This window comes from Rhinoderma darwinii, chromosome 3, assembly GCF_050947455.1.
Source record: "Rhinoderma darwinii isolate aRhiDar2 chromosome 3, aRhiDar2.hap1, whole genome shotgun sequence".
Lineage (NCBI taxonomy): Eukaryota > Metazoa > Chordata > Amphibia > Anura > Rhinodermatidae > Rhinoderma > Rhinoderma darwinii.
In genome coordinates, this window is record NC_134689.1 from 412,631,981 (window position 1) to 412,645,739 (window position 13,759).

The 13,759-nt window shown below is 38.4% G+C and overlaps 22 non-coding genes across 22 annotated transcripts; 18 read left to right on the top strand and 4 right to left on the bottom strand.

Moving 5' to 3' along the window:
* Positions 1–436: 436 nt before the first annotated feature.
* TRNAE-UUC (transfer RNA glutamic acid (anticodon UUC)) lies at positions 437–508 on the top strand. Its single transcript has one exon. It is a non-coding gene; the product is annotated as a tRNA-Glu (tRNA).
* Positions 509–1,161: 653 nt separating this feature from the next.
* Positions 1,162–1,233, top strand: TRNAE-UUC (transfer RNA glutamic acid (anticodon UUC)). Its single transcript has one exon. It is a non-coding gene; the product is annotated as a tRNA-Glu (tRNA).
* A 653-nt stretch (positions 1,234–1,886) lies between these two features.
* Positions 1,887–1,958, top strand: TRNAE-UUC (transfer RNA glutamic acid (anticodon UUC)). The gene has a single exon. It is a non-coding gene; the product is annotated as a tRNA-Glu (tRNA).
* Positions 1,959–2,427: 469 nt separating this feature from the next.
* Positions 2,428–2,500, bottom strand: TRNAM-CAU (transfer RNA methionine (anticodon CAU)). Its single transcript has one exon. It is a non-coding gene; the product is annotated as a tRNA-Met (tRNA).
* A 111-nt stretch (positions 2,501–2,611) lies between these two features.
* On the top strand, positions 2,612–2,683 carry TRNAE-UUC (transfer RNA glutamic acid (anticodon UUC)). Its single transcript has one exon. It is a non-coding gene; the product is annotated as a tRNA-Glu (tRNA).
* Positions 2,684–3,336: 653 nt separating this feature from the next.
* On the top strand, positions 3,337–3,408 carry TRNAE-UUC (transfer RNA glutamic acid (anticodon UUC)). The gene has a single exon. It is a non-coding gene; the product is annotated as a tRNA-Glu (tRNA).
* Positions 3,409–3,877: 469 nt separating this feature from the next.
* TRNAM-CAU (transfer RNA methionine (anticodon CAU)) lies at positions 3,878–3,950 on the bottom strand. Its single transcript has one exon. It is a non-coding gene; the product is annotated as a tRNA-Met (tRNA).
* Positions 3,951–4,061: 111 nt separating this feature from the next.
* TRNAE-UUC (transfer RNA glutamic acid (anticodon UUC)) lies at positions 4,062–4,133 on the top strand. Its single transcript has one exon. It is a non-coding gene; the product is annotated as a tRNA-Glu (tRNA).
* A 653-nt stretch (positions 4,134–4,786) lies between these two features.
* On the top strand, positions 4,787–4,858 carry TRNAE-UUC (transfer RNA glutamic acid (anticodon UUC)). Its single transcript has one exon. It is a non-coding gene; the product is annotated as a tRNA-Glu (tRNA).
* A 469-nt stretch (positions 4,859–5,327) lies between these two features.
* Positions 5,328–5,400, bottom strand: TRNAM-CAU (transfer RNA methionine (anticodon CAU)). Its single transcript has one exon. It is a non-coding gene; the product is annotated as a tRNA-Met (tRNA).
* A 111-nt stretch (positions 5,401–5,511) lies between these two features.
* TRNAE-UUC (transfer RNA glutamic acid (anticodon UUC)) lies at positions 5,512–5,583 on the top strand. Its single transcript has one exon. It is a non-coding gene; the product is annotated as a tRNA-Glu (tRNA).
* A 1,378-nt stretch (positions 5,584–6,961) lies between these two features.
* Positions 6,962–7,033, top strand: TRNAE-UUC (transfer RNA glutamic acid (anticodon UUC)). Its single transcript has one exon. It is a non-coding gene; the product is annotated as a tRNA-Glu (tRNA).
* Positions 7,034–7,686: 653 nt separating this feature from the next.
* On the top strand, positions 7,687–7,758 carry TRNAE-UUC (transfer RNA glutamic acid (anticodon UUC)). The gene has a single exon. It is a non-coding gene; the product is annotated as a tRNA-Glu (tRNA).
* A 653-nt stretch (positions 7,759–8,411) lies between these two features.
* Positions 8,412–8,483, top strand: TRNAE-UUC (transfer RNA glutamic acid (anticodon UUC)). Its single transcript has one exon. It is a non-coding gene; the product is annotated as a tRNA-Glu (tRNA).
* Positions 8,484–9,136: 653 nt separating this feature from the next.
* On the top strand, positions 9,137–9,208 carry TRNAE-UUC (transfer RNA glutamic acid (anticodon UUC)). Its single transcript has one exon. It is a non-coding gene; the product is annotated as a tRNA-Glu (tRNA).
* Positions 9,209–9,861: 653 nt separating this feature from the next.
* On the top strand, positions 9,862–9,933 carry TRNAE-UUC (transfer RNA glutamic acid (anticodon UUC)). The gene has a single exon. It is a non-coding gene; the product is annotated as a tRNA-Glu (tRNA).
* A 653-nt stretch (positions 9,934–10,586) lies between these two features.
* TRNAE-UUC (transfer RNA glutamic acid (anticodon UUC)) lies at positions 10,587–10,658 on the top strand. Its single transcript has one exon. It is a non-coding gene; the product is annotated as a tRNA-Glu (tRNA).
* Positions 10,659–11,311: 653 nt separating this feature from the next.
* On the top strand, positions 11,312–11,383 carry TRNAE-UUC (transfer RNA glutamic acid (anticodon UUC)). Its single transcript has one exon. It is a non-coding gene; the product is annotated as a tRNA-Glu (tRNA).
* Positions 11,384–12,036: 653 nt separating this feature from the next.
* TRNAE-UUC (transfer RNA glutamic acid (anticodon UUC)) lies at positions 12,037–12,108 on the top strand. Its single transcript has one exon. It is a non-coding gene; the product is annotated as a tRNA-Glu (tRNA).
* A 653-nt stretch (positions 12,109–12,761) lies between these two features.
* TRNAE-UUC (transfer RNA glutamic acid (anticodon UUC)) lies at positions 12,762–12,833 on the top strand. The gene has a single exon. It is a non-coding gene; the product is annotated as a tRNA-Glu (tRNA).
* Positions 12,834–13,302: 469 nt separating this feature from the next.
* TRNAM-CAU (transfer RNA methionine (anticodon CAU)) lies at positions 13,303–13,375 on the bottom strand. The gene has a single exon. It is a non-coding gene; the product is annotated as a tRNA-Met (tRNA).
* A 111-nt stretch (positions 13,376–13,486) lies between these two features.
* TRNAE-UUC (transfer RNA glutamic acid (anticodon UUC)) lies at positions 13,487–13,558 on the top strand. The gene has a single exon. It is a non-coding gene; the product is annotated as a tRNA-Glu (tRNA).
* Positions 13,559–13,759: the final 201 nt, after the last annotated feature.

Genomic DNA, 13,759 nt, shown 5'->3' on the forward strand with positions numbered 1-13,759 from the left:
AATGAACTAGTTTCGCCAATAAATAAGAAACCATCAGACTATTTCACCCAATCTGATTGGGACTTTGCTTTAATATTGTTTCTTTTTAGGCAAGATCCTATTTTGGATTTAAAGCTCAAATCATTCCCATCTCTTCTACTCACTCAAAAATGACAAGGAAATCAACAACACTTTCCTCATATATTAAAAACGTTTCGGCAGAAATACCCGATTTCCTGCATGAATGGAGGAAGACAAAAACTCACTGAACAGTGCCTTGTGTGAGGATCGAACTCACGACCTTCAGATTATGAAGCTGACACGCTTCCTACTGCGCTAACGAGGCAACCACCAGATGTTTGTAGACAAGCTCAAAGCGGCAAAATGAAAAAAAATATATATATTTTCTTTATTCCCACTTTTTCTTAGTCCATGACTCATTATACTTAATAACTGCTCCCGTATGGTCTAGCGGTTAGGATTCCTGGTTTTCACCCAGGTGGCCCGGGTTCGACTCCCGGTATGGGAAAAAACCTTTTACTAGTCTTGCACTTTCAAAGGTTGAGCGTTATAGGATAAAAGTGCTCTTTGTGGCCATAAATTCTAACGTATCTTTGTTTACCCATTCCTCCTCTTTTCACCAGATTATATTTGAGCTTGAAAACTCAAATAATTCCTATTGTTCCCTTCTCACTCCAAGTCAACAACCCCTTTATCCTGTCAGTTTGGCTCATTTTCCTTTTTTTAATGAACTAGTTTCGCCAATAAATAAGAAACCATCAGACTATTTCACCCAATCTGATTGGGACTTTGCTTTAATATTGTTTCTTTTTAGGCAAGATCCTATTTTGGATTTAAAGCTCAAATCATTCCCATCTCTTCTACTCACTCAAAAATGACAAGGAAATCAACAACACTTTCCTCATATATTAAAAACGTTTCGGCAGAAATACCCAATTTCCTGCATGAATGGAGGAAGACAAAAACTCACTGAACAGTGCCTTGTGTGAGGATCGAACTCACAACCTTCAGATTGTGAGACTGACACGCGTCCTACTGCGCTAACGAGGCAACCACCAGATGTTTGTAGACAAGCTCAAAGCGGCAAAATGAAAAAATATATATATATTTTCTTTATTCCCACTTTTTCTTAGTCCATGACTCATTATACTTAATAACTGCTCCCATATGGTCTAGCGGTTAGGATTCCTGGTTTTCACCCAGGTGGCCCGGGTTCGACTCCCGGTATGGGAAAAAACCTTTTACTAGTCTTGCACTTTCAAAGGTTGAGCGTTATAGGATAAAAGTGCTCTTTGTGGCCATAAATTCTAACTTATCTTTGTTTACCCATTCCTCCTCTTTTCACCAGATTATATTTGAGCTTGAAAACTCAAATAATTCCTATTGTTCCCTTCTCACTCCAAGTCAACAACCCCTTTATCCTGTCAGTTTGGCTCATTTTCCTTTTTTTAATGAACTAGTTTCGCCAATAAATAAGAAACCATCAGACTATTTCACCCAATCTGATTGGGACTTTGCTTTAATATTGTTTCTTTTTAGGCAAGATCCTATTTTGGATTTAAAGCTCAAATCATTCCCATCTCTTCTACTCACTCAAAAATGACAAGGAAATCAACAACACTTTCCTCATATATTAAAAACGTTTCGGCAGAAATACCCGATTTCCTGCATGAATGGAGGAAGACAAAAACTCACTGAACAGTGCCTCGTGTGAGGATCGAACTCACGACCTTCAGATTATGCAGCTGACACGCTTCCTACTGCGCTAACGAGGCAACCACCAGATGTTTGTAGACAAGCTCAAAGCGGCAAAATGAAAAAAAATATATATATTTTCTTTATTCCCACTTTTTCTTAGTCCATGACTCATTATACTTAATAACTGCTCCCATATGGTCTAGCGGTTAGGATTCCTGGTTTTCACCCAGGTGGACCGGGTTCGACTCCCGGTATGGGAAAAAACCTTTTACTAGTCTTGCACTTTCAAAGGTTGAGCGTTATAGGATAAAAGTGCTCTTTGTGGCCATAAATTCTAACTTATCTTTGTTTACCCATTCCTCCTCTTTTCACCAGATTATATTTGAGCTTGAAAACTCAAATAATTCCTATTGTTCCCTTCTCACTCCAAGTCAACAACCCCTTTATCCTGTCAGTTTGGCTCATTTTCCTTTTTTTAATGAACTAGTTTCGCCAATAAATAAGAAACCATCAGACTATTTCACCCAATCTGATTGGGACTTTGCTTTAATATTGTTTCTTTTTAGGCAAGATCCTATTTTGGATTTAAAGCTCAAATCATTCCCATCTCTTCTACTCACTCAAAAATGACAAGGAAATCAACAACACTTTCCTCATATATTAAAAACGTTTCGGCAGAAATACCCGATTTCCTGCATGAATGGAGGAAGACAAAAACTCACTGAACAGTGCCTCGTGTGAGGATCGAACTCACGACCTTCAGATTATGAGACTGACACGCTTCCTACTGCGCTAACGAGGCAACCACCAGATGTTTGTAGACAAGCTCAAAGCGGCAAAATGAAAAAAAATATATATATTTTCTTTATTCCCACTTTTTCTTAGTCCATGACTCATTATACTTAATAACTGCTCCCGTATGGTCTAGCGGTTAGGATTCCTGGTTTTCACCCAGGTGGCCCGGGTTCGACTCCCGGTATGGGAAAAAACCTTTTACTAGTCTTGCACTTTCAAAGGTTGAGCGTTATAGGATAAAAGTGCTCTTTGTGGCCATAAATTCTAACTTATCTTTGTTTACCCATTCCTCCTCTTTTCACCAGATTATATTTGAGCTTGAAAACTCAAATAATTCCTATTGTTCCCTTCTCACTCCAAGTCAACAACCCCTTTATCCTGTCAGTTTGGCTCATTTTCCTTTTTTTAATGAACTAGTTTCGCCAATAAATAAGAAACCATCAGACTATTTCACCCAATCTGATTGGGACTTTGCTTTAATATTGTTTCTTTTTAGGCAAGATCCTATTTTGGATTTAAAGCTCAAATCATTCCCATCTCTTCTACTCACTCAAAAATGACAAGGAAATCAACAACACTTTCCTCATATATTAAAAACGTTTCGGCAGAAATACCCGATTTCCTGCATGAATGGTGGAAGACAAAAACTCACTGAACAGTGCCTCGTGTGAGGATCGAACTCACGACCTTCAGATTATGAAGCTGACACGCTTCCTACTGCGCTAACGAGGCAACCACCAGATGTTTGTAGACAAGCTCAAAGCGGCAAAATGAAAAAAAATATATATATTTTCTTTATTCCCACTTTTTCTTAGTCCATGACTCATTATACTTAAAAACTGCTCCCATATGGTCTAGCGGTTAGGATTCCTGGTTTTCACCCAGGTGGCCCGGGTTCGACTCCTGGTATGGGAAAAAACCTTTTACTAGTCTTGCACTTTCAAAGGTTGAGCGTTATAGGATAAAAGTGCTCTTTGTGGCCATAAATTCTAACTTATCTTTGTTTACCCATTCCTCCTCTTTTCACCAGATTATATTTGAGCTTGAAAACTCAAATAATTCCTATTGTTCCCTTCTCACTCCAAGTCAACAACCCCTTTATCCTGTCAGTTTGGCTCATTTTCCTTTTTTTAATGAACTAGTTTCGCCAATAAATAAGAAACCATCAGACTATTTCACCCAATCTGATTGGGACTTTGCTTTAATATTGTTTCTTTTTAGGCAAGATCCTATTTTGGATTTAAAGCTCAAATCATTCCCATCTCTTCTACTCACTCAAAAATGACAAGGAAATCAACAACACTTTCCTCATATATTAAAAACGTTTCGGCAGAAATACCCGATTTCCTGCATGAATGGAGGAAGACAAAAACTCACTGAACAGTGCCTCGTGTGAGGATCGAACTCACGACCTTCAGATTATGAGACTGACACGCTTCCTACTGCGCTAACGAGGCAACCACCAGATGTTTGTAGACAAGCTCAAAGCGGCAAAATGAAAAAAAATATATATATTTTCTTTATTCCCACTTTTTCTTAGTCCATGACTCATTATACTTAATAACTGCTCCCGTATGGTCTAGCGGTTAGGATTCCTGGTTTTCACCCAGGTGGCCCGGGTTCGACTCCCGGTATGGGAAAAAACCTTTTACTAGTCTTGCACTTTCAAAGGTTGAGCGTTATAGGATAAAAGTGCTCTTTGTGGCCATAAATTCTAACTTATCTTTGTTTACCCATTCCTCCTCTTTTCACCAGATTATATTTGAGCTTGAAAACTCAAATAATTCCTATTGTTCCCTTCTCACTCCAAGTCAACAACCCCTTTATCCTGTCAGTTTGGCTCATTTTCCTTTTTTTAATGAACTAGTTTCGCCAATAAATAAGAAACCATCAGACTATTTCACCCAATCTGATTGGGACTTTGCTTTAATATTGTTTCTTTTTAGGCAAGATCCTATTTTGGATTTAAAGCTCAAATCATTCCCATCTCTTCTACTCACTCAAAAATGACAAGGAAATCAACAACACTTTCCTCATATATTAAAAACGTTTCGGCAGAAATACCCGATTTCCTGCATGAATGGTGGAAGACAAAAACTCACTGAACAGTGCCTCGTGTGAGGATCGAACTCACGACCTTCAGATTATGAAGCTGACACGCTTCCTACTGCGCTAACGAGGCAACCACCAGATGTTTGTAGACAAGCTCAAAGCGGCAAAATGAAAAAAAATATATATATTTTCTTTATTCCCACTTTTTCTTAGTCCATGACTCATTATACTTAAAAACTGCTCCCATATGGTCTAGCGGTTAGGATTCCTGGTTTTCACCCAGGTGGCCCGGGTTCGACTCCTGGTATGGGAAAAAACCTTTTACTAGTCTTGCACTTTCAAAGGTTGAGCGTTATAGGATAAAAGTGCTCTTTGTGGCCATAAATTCTAACTTATCTTTGTTTACCCATTCCTCCTCTTTTCACCAGATTATATTTGAGCTTGAAAACTCAAATAATTCCTATTGTTCCCTTCTCACTCCAAGTCAACAACCCCTTTATCCTGTCAGTTTGGCTCATTTTCCTTTTTTTAATGAACTAGTTTCGCCAATAAATAAGAAACCATCAGACTATTTCACCCAATCTGATTGGGACTTTGCTTTAATATTGTTTATTTTTAGGCAAGATCCTATTTTGGATTTAAAGCTCAAATCATTCCCATCTCTTCTACTCACTCAAAAATGACAAGGAAATCAACAACACTTTCCTCATATATTAAAAACGTTTCGGCAGAAATACCCGATTTCCTGCATGAATGGAGGAAGACAAAAACTCACTGAACAGTGCCTCGTGTGAGGATCGAACTCACGACCTTCAGATTATGAGACTGACACGCTTCCTACTGCGCTAACGAGGCAACCACCAGATGTTTGTAGACAAGCTCAAAGCGGCAAAATGAAAAAAAATATATATATTTTCTTTATTCCCACTTTTTCTTAGTCCATGACTCATTATACTTAATAACTGCTCCCGTATGGTCTAGCGGTTAGGATTCCTGGTTTTCACCCAGGTGGCCTGGGTTCGACTCCCGGTATGGGAAAAAACCTTTTACTAGTCTTGCACTTTCAAAGGTTGAGCGTTATAGGATAAAAGTGCTCTTTGTGGCCATAAATTCTAACTTATCTTTGTTTACCCATTCCTCCTCTTTTCACCAGATTATATTTGAGCTTGAAAACTCAAATAATTCCTATTGTTCCCTTCTCACTCCAAGTCAACAACCCCTTTATCCTGTCAGTTTGGCTAATTTTCCTTTTTTTAATGAACTAGTTTCGCCAATAAATAAGAAACCATCAGACTATTTCACCCAATCTGATTGGGACTTTGCTTTAATATTGTTTCTTTTTAGGCAAGATCCTATTTTGGATTTAAAGCTCAAATCATTCCCATCTCTTCTACTCACTCAAAAATGACAAGGAAATCAACAACACTTTCCTCATATATTAAAAACGTTTCGGCAGAAATACCCGATTTCCTGCATGAATGGAGGAAGACAAAAACTCACTGAACAGTGCCTTGTGTGAGGATCGAACTCACGACCTTCAGATTATGAAGCTGACACGCTTCCTACTGCGCTAACGAGGCAACCACCAGATGTTTGTAGACAAGCTCAAAGCGGCAAAATGAAAAAAAATATATATATTTTCTTTATTCCCACTTTTTCTTAGTCCATGACTCATTATACTTAAAAACTGCTCCCATATGGTCTAGCGGTTAGGATTCCTGGTTTTTACCCAGGTGGCCTGGGTTCGACTCCCGGTATGGGAAAAAACCTTTTACTAGTCTTGCACTTTCAAAGGTTGAGCGTTATAGGATAAAAGTGCTCTTTGTGGCCATAAATTCTAACGTATCTTTGTTTACCCATTCCTCCTCTTTTCACCAGATTATATTTGAGCTTGAAAACTCAAATAATTCCTATTGTTCCCTTCTCACTCCAAGTCAACAACCCCTTTATCCTGTCAGTTTGGCTCATTTTCCTTTTTTTAATGAACTAGTTTCGCCAATAAATAAGAAACCATCAGACTATTTCACCCAATCTGATTGGGACTTTGCTTTAATATTGTTTCTTTTTAGGCAAGATCCTATTTTGGATTTAAAGCTCAAATCATTCCCATCTCTTCTACTCACTCAAAAATGACAAGGAAATCAACAACACTTTCCTCATATATTAAAAACGTTTCGGCAGAAATACCCAATTTCCTGCATGAATGGAGGAAGACAAAAACTCACTGAACAGTGCCTCGTGTGAGGATCGAACTCACAACCTTCAGATTGTGAGACTGACACGCGTCCTACTGCGCTAACAAGGCAACCACCAGATGTTTGTAGACAAGCTCAAAGCGGCAAAATGAAAAAATATATATATTTTTTCTTTATTCCCACTTTTTCTTAGTCCATGACTCATTATACTTAATAACTGCTCCCATATGGTCTAGCGGTTAGGATTCCTGGTTTTCACCCAGGTGGCCCGGGTTCGACTCCCGGTATGGGAAAAAACCTTTTACTAGTCTTGCACTTTCAAAGGTTGAGCGTTATAGGATAAAAGTGCTCTTTGTGGCCATAAATTCTAACTTATCTTTGTTTACCCATTCCTCCTCTTTTCACCAGATTATATTTGAGCTTGAAAACTCAAATAATTCCTATTGTTCCCTTCTCACTCCAAGTCAACAACCCCTTTATCCTGTCAGTTTGGCTCATTTTCCTTTTTTTAATGAACTAGTTTCGCCAATAAATAAGAAACCATCAGACTATTTCACCCAATCTGATTGGGACTTTGCTTTAATATTGTTTCTTTTTAGGCAAGATCCTATTTTGGATTTAAAGCTCAAATCATTCCCATCTCTTCTACTCACTCAAAAATGACAAGGAAATCAACAACACTTTCCTCATATATTAAAAACGTTTCGGCAGAAATACCCGATTTCCTGCATGAATGGAGGAAGACAAAAACTCACTGAACAGTGCCTCGTGTGAGGATCGAACTCACGACCTTCAGATTATGCAGCTGACACGCTTCCTACTGCGCTAACGAGGCAACCACCAGATGTTTGTAGACAAGCTCAAAGCGGCAAAATGAAAAAAAATATATATATTTTCTTTATTCCAACTTTTTCTTAGTCCATGACTCATTATACTTAATAACTGCTCCCATATGGTCTAGCGGTTAGGATTCCTGGTTTTCACCCAGGTGGACCGGGTTCGACTCCCGGTATGGGAAAAAACCTTTTACTAGTCTTGCACTTTCAAAGGTTGAGCGTTATAGGATAAAAGTGCTCTTTGTGGCCATAAATTCTAACTTATCTTTGTTTACCCATTCCTCCTCTTTTCACCAGATTATATTTGAGCTTGAAAACTCAAATAATTCCTATTGTTCCCTTCTCACTCCAAGTCAACAACCCCTTTATCCTGTCAGTTTGGCTCATTTTCCTTTTTTTAATGAACTAGTTTCGCCAATAAATAAGAAACCATCAGACTATTTCACCCAATCTGATTGGGACTTTGCTTTAATATTGTTTCTTTTTAGGCAAGATCCTATTTTGGATTTAAAGCTCAAATCATTCCCATCTCTTCTACTCACTCAAAAATGACAAGGAAATCAACAACACTTTCCTCATATATTAAAAACGTTTCGGCAGAAATACCCGATTTCCTGCATGAATGGAGGAAGACAAAAACTCACTGAACAGTGCCTCGTGTGAGGATCGAACTCACGACCTTCAGATTATGAAGCTGACACGCTTCCTACTGCGCTAACGAGGCAACCACCAGATGTTTGTAGACAAGCTCAAAGCGGCAAAATGAAAAAAAATATATATATTTTCTTTATTCCCACTTTTTCTTAGTCCATGACTCATTATACTTAAAAACTGCTCCCATATGGTCTAGCGGTTAGGATTCCTGGTTTTCACCCAGGTGGCCCGGGTTCGACTCCTGGTATGGGAAAAAACCTTTTACTAGTCTTGCACTTTCAAAGGTTGAGCGTTATAGGATAAAAGTGCTCTTTGTGGCCATAAATTCTAACTTATCTTTGTTTACCCATTCCTCCTCTTTTCACCAGATTATATTTGAGCTTGAAAACTCAAATAATTCCTATTGTTCCCTTCTCACTCCAAGTCAACAACCCCTTTATCCTGTCAGTTTGGCTCATTTTCCTTTTTTTAATGAACTAGTTTCGCCAATAAATAAGAAACCATCAGACTATTTCACCCAATCTGATTGGGACTTTGCTTTAATATTGTTTCTTTTTAGGCAAGATCCTATTTTGGATTTAAAGCTCAAATCATTCCCATCTCTTCTACTCACTCAAAAATGACAAGGAAATCAACAACACTTTCCTCATATATTAAAAACGTTTCGGCAGAAATACCCGATTTCCTGCATGAATGGAGGAAGACAAAAACTCACTGAACAGTGCCTCGTGTGAGGATCGAACTCACGACCTTCAGATTATGAAGCTGACACGCTTCCTACTGCGCTAACGAGGCAACCACCAGATGTTTGTAGACAAGCTCAAAGCGGCAAAATGAAAAAAAATATATATATTTTCTTTATTCCCACTTTTTCTTAGTCCATGACTCATTATACTTAAAAACTGCTCCCATATGGTCTAGCGGTTAGGATTCCTGGTTTTCACCCAGGTGGCCCGGGTTCGACTCCTGGTATGGGAAAAAACCTTTTACTAGTCTTGCACTTTCAAAGGTTGAGCGTTATAGGATAAAAGTGCTCTTTGTGGCCATAAATTCTAACTTATCTTTGTTTACCCATTCCTCCTCTTTTCACCAGATTATATTTGAGCTTGAAAACTCAAATAATTCCTATTGTTCCCTTCTCACTCCAAGTCAACAACCCCTTTATCCTGTCAGTTTGGCTCATTTTCCTTTTTTTAATGAACTAGTTTCGCCAATAAATAAGAAACCATCAGACTATTTCACCCAATCTGATTGGGACTTTGCTTTAATATTGTTTCTTTTTAGGCAAGATCCTATTTTGGATTTAAAGCTCAAATCATTCCCATCTCTTCTACTCACTCAAAAATGACAAGGAAATCAACAACACTTTCCTCATATATTAAAAACGTTTCGGCAGAAATACCCAATTTCCTGCATGAATGGAGGAAGACAAAAACTCACTGAACAGTGCCTCGTGTGAGGATCGAACTCACAACCTTCAGATTGTGAGACTGACACGCGTCCTACTGCGCTAACAAGGCAACCACCAGATGTTTGTAGACAAGCTCAAAGCGGCAAAATGAAAAAATATATATATTTTTTCTTTATTCCCACTTTTTCTTAGTCCATGACTCATTATACTTAATAACTGCTCCCATATGGTCTAGCGGTTAGGATTCCTGGTTTTCACCCAGGTGGCCCGGGTTCGACTCCCGGTATGGGAAAAAACCTTTTACTAGTCTTGCACTTTCAAAGGTTGAGCGTTATAGGATAAAAGTGCTCTTTGTGGCCATAAATTCTAACTTATCTTTGTTTACCCATTCCTCCTCTTTTCACCAGATTATATTTGAGCTTGAAAACTCAAATAATTCCTATTGTTCCCTTCTCACTCCAAGTCAACAACCCCTTTATCCTGTCAGTTTGGCTCATTTTCCTTTTTTTAATGAACTAGTTTCGCCAATAAATAAGAAACCATCAGACTATTTCACCCAATCTGATTGGGACTTTGCTTTAATATTGTTTCTTTTTAGGCAAGATCCTATTTTGGATTTAAAGCTCAAATCATTCCCATCTCTTCTACTCACTCAAAAATGACAAGGAAATCAACAACACTTTCCTCATATATTAAAAACGTTTCGGCAGAAATACCCGATTTCCTGCATGAATGGAGGAAGACAAAAACTCACTGAACAGTGCCTCGTGTGAGGATCGAACTCACGACCTTCAGATTATGAAGCTGACACGCTTCCTACTGCGCTAACGAGGCAACCACCAGATGTTTGTAGACAAGCTCAAAGCGGCAAAATGAAAAAAAATATATATATTTTCTTTATTCCCACTTTTTCTTAGTCCATGACTCATTATACTTAAAAACTGCTCCCATATGGTCTAGCGGTTAGGATTCCTGGTTTTCACCCAGGTGGCCCGGGTTCGACTCCTGGTATGGGAAAAAACCTTTTACTAGTCTTGCACTTTCAAAGGTTGAGCGTTATAGGATAAAAGTGCTCTTTGTGGCCATAAATTCTAACTTATCTTTGTTTACCCATTCCTCCTCTTTTCACCAGATTATATTTGAGCTTGAAAACTCAAATAATTCCTATTGTTCCCTTCTCACTCCAAGTCAACAACCCCTTTATCCTGTCAGTTTGGCTCATTTTCCTTTTTTTAATGAACTAGTTTCGCCAATAAATAAGAAACCATCAGACTATTTCACCCAATCTGATTGGGACTTTGCTTTAATATTGTTTCTTTTTAGGCAAGATCCTATTTTGGATTTAAAGCTCAAATCATTCCCATCTCTTCTACTCACTCAAAAATGACAAGGAAATCAACAACACTTTCCTCATATATTAAAAACGTTTCGGCAGAAATACCCAATTTCCTGCATGAATGGAGGAAGACAAAAACTCACTGAACAGTGCCTCGTGTGAGGATCGAACTCACAACCTTCAGATTGTGAGACTGACACGCGTCCTACTGCGCTAACAAGGCAACCACCAGATGTTTGTAGACAAGCTCAAAGCGGCAAAATGAAAAAATATATATATTTTTTCTTTATTCCCACTTTTTCTTAGTCCATGACTCATTATACTTAATAACTGCTCCCATATGGTCTAGCGGTTAGGATTCCTGGTTTTCACCCAGGTGGCCCGGGTTCGACTCCCGGTATGGGAAAAAACCTTTTACTAGTCTTGCACTTTCAAAGGTTGAGCGTTATAGGATAAAAGTGCTCTTTGTGGCCATAAATTCTAACTTATCTTTGTTTACCCATTCCTCCTCTTTTCACCAGATTATATTTGAGCTTGAAAACTCAAATAATTCCTATTGTTCCCTTCTCACTCCAAGTCAACAACCCCTTTATCCTGTCAGTTTGGCTCATTTTCCTTTTTTTAATGAACTAGTTTCGCCAATAAATAAGAAACCATCAGACTATTTCACCCAATCTGATTGGGACTTTGCTTTAATATTGTTTCTTTTTAGGCAAGATCCTATTTTGGATTTAAAGCTCAAATCATTCCCATCTCTTCTACTCACTCAAAAATGACAAGGAAATCAACAACACTTTCCTCATATATTAAAAACGTTTCGGCAGAAATACCCGATTTCCTGCATGAATGGAGGAAGACAAAAACTCACTGAACAGTGCCTCGTGTGAGGATCGAACTCACGACCTTCAGATTATGCAGCTGACACGCTTCCTACTGCGCTAACGAGGCAACCACCAGATGTTTGTAGACAAGCTCAAAGCGGCAAAATGAAAAAAAATATATATATTTTCTTTATTCCAACTTTTTCTTAGTCCATGACTCATTATACTTAATAACTGCTCCCATATGGTCTAGCGGTTAGGATTCCTGGTTTTCACCCAGGTGGACCGGGTTCGACTCCCGGTATGGGAAAAAACCTTTTACTAGTCTTGCACTTTCAAAGGTTGAGCGTTATAGGATAAAAGTGCTCTTTGTGGCCATAAATTCTAACTTATCTTTGTTTACCCATTCCTCCTCTTTTCACCAGATTATATTTGAGCTTGAAAACTCAAATAATTCCTATTGTTCCCTTCTCACTCCAAGTCAACAACCCCTTTATCCTGTCAGTTTGGCTCATTTTCCTTTTTTTAATGAACTAGTTTCGCCAATAAATAAGAAACCATCAGACTATTTCACCCAATCTGATTGGGACTTTGCTTTAATATTGTTTCTTTTTAGGCAAGATCCTATTTTGGATTTAAAGCTCAAATCATTCCCATCTCTTCTACTCACTCAAAAATGACAAGGAAATCAACAACACTTTCCTCATATATTAAAAACGTTTCGGCAGAAATACCCGATTTCCTGCATGAATGGTGGAAGACAAAAACTCACTGAACAGTGCCTCGTGTGAGGATCGAACTCACGACCTTCAGATTATGAAGCTGACACGCTTCCTACTGCGCTAACGAGGCAACCACCAGATGTTTGTAGACAAGCTCAAAGCGGCAAAATGAAAAAAAATATATATATTTTCTTTATTCCCACTTTTTCTTAGTCCATGACTCATTATACTTAAAAACTGCTCCCATATGGTCTAGCGGTTAGGATTCCTGGTTTTCACCCAGGTGGCCCGGGTTCGACTCCTGGTATGGGAAAAAACCTTTTACTAGTCTTGCACTTTCAAAGGTTGAGCGTTATAGGATAAAAGTGCTCTTTGTGGCCATAAATTCTAACTTATCTTTGTTTACCCATTCCTCCTCTTTTCACCAGATTATATTTGAGCTTGAAAACTCAAATAATTCCTATTGTTCCCTTCTCACTCCAAGTCAACAACCCCTTTATCCTGTCAGTTTGGCTCATTTTCCTTTTTTTAATGAACTAGTTTCGCCAATAAATAAGAAACCATCAGACTATTTCACCCAATCTGATTGGGACTTTGCTTTAATATTGTTTATTTTTAGGCAAGATCCTATTTTGGATTTAAAGCTCAAATCATTCCCATCTCTTCTACTCACTCAAAAATGACAAGGAAATCAACAACACTTTCCTCATATATTAAAAACGTTTCGGCAGAAATACCCGATTTCCTGCATGAATGGAGGAAGACAAAAACTCACTGAACAGTGCCTCGTGTGAGGATCGAACTCACGACCTTCAGATTATGAGACTGACACGCTTCCTACTGCGCTAACGAGGCAACCACCAGATGTTTGTAGACAAGCTCAAAGCGGCAAAATGAAAAAAAATATATATATTTTCTTTATTCCCACTTTTTCTTAGTCCATGACTCATTATACTTAATAACTGCTCCCGTATGGTCTAGCGGTTAGGATTCCTGGTTTTCACCCAGGTGGCCCGGGTTCGACTCCCGGTATGGGAAAAAACCTTTTACTAGTCTTGCACTTTCAAAGGTTGAGCGTTATAGGATAAAAGTGCTCTTTGTGGCCATAAATTCTAACTTATCTTTGTTTACCCATTCCTCCTCTTTTCACCAGATTATATTTGAGCTTGAAAACTCAAATAATTCCTATTGTTCCCTTCTCACTCCAAGTCAACAACCCCTTTATCCTGTCAGTTTGGC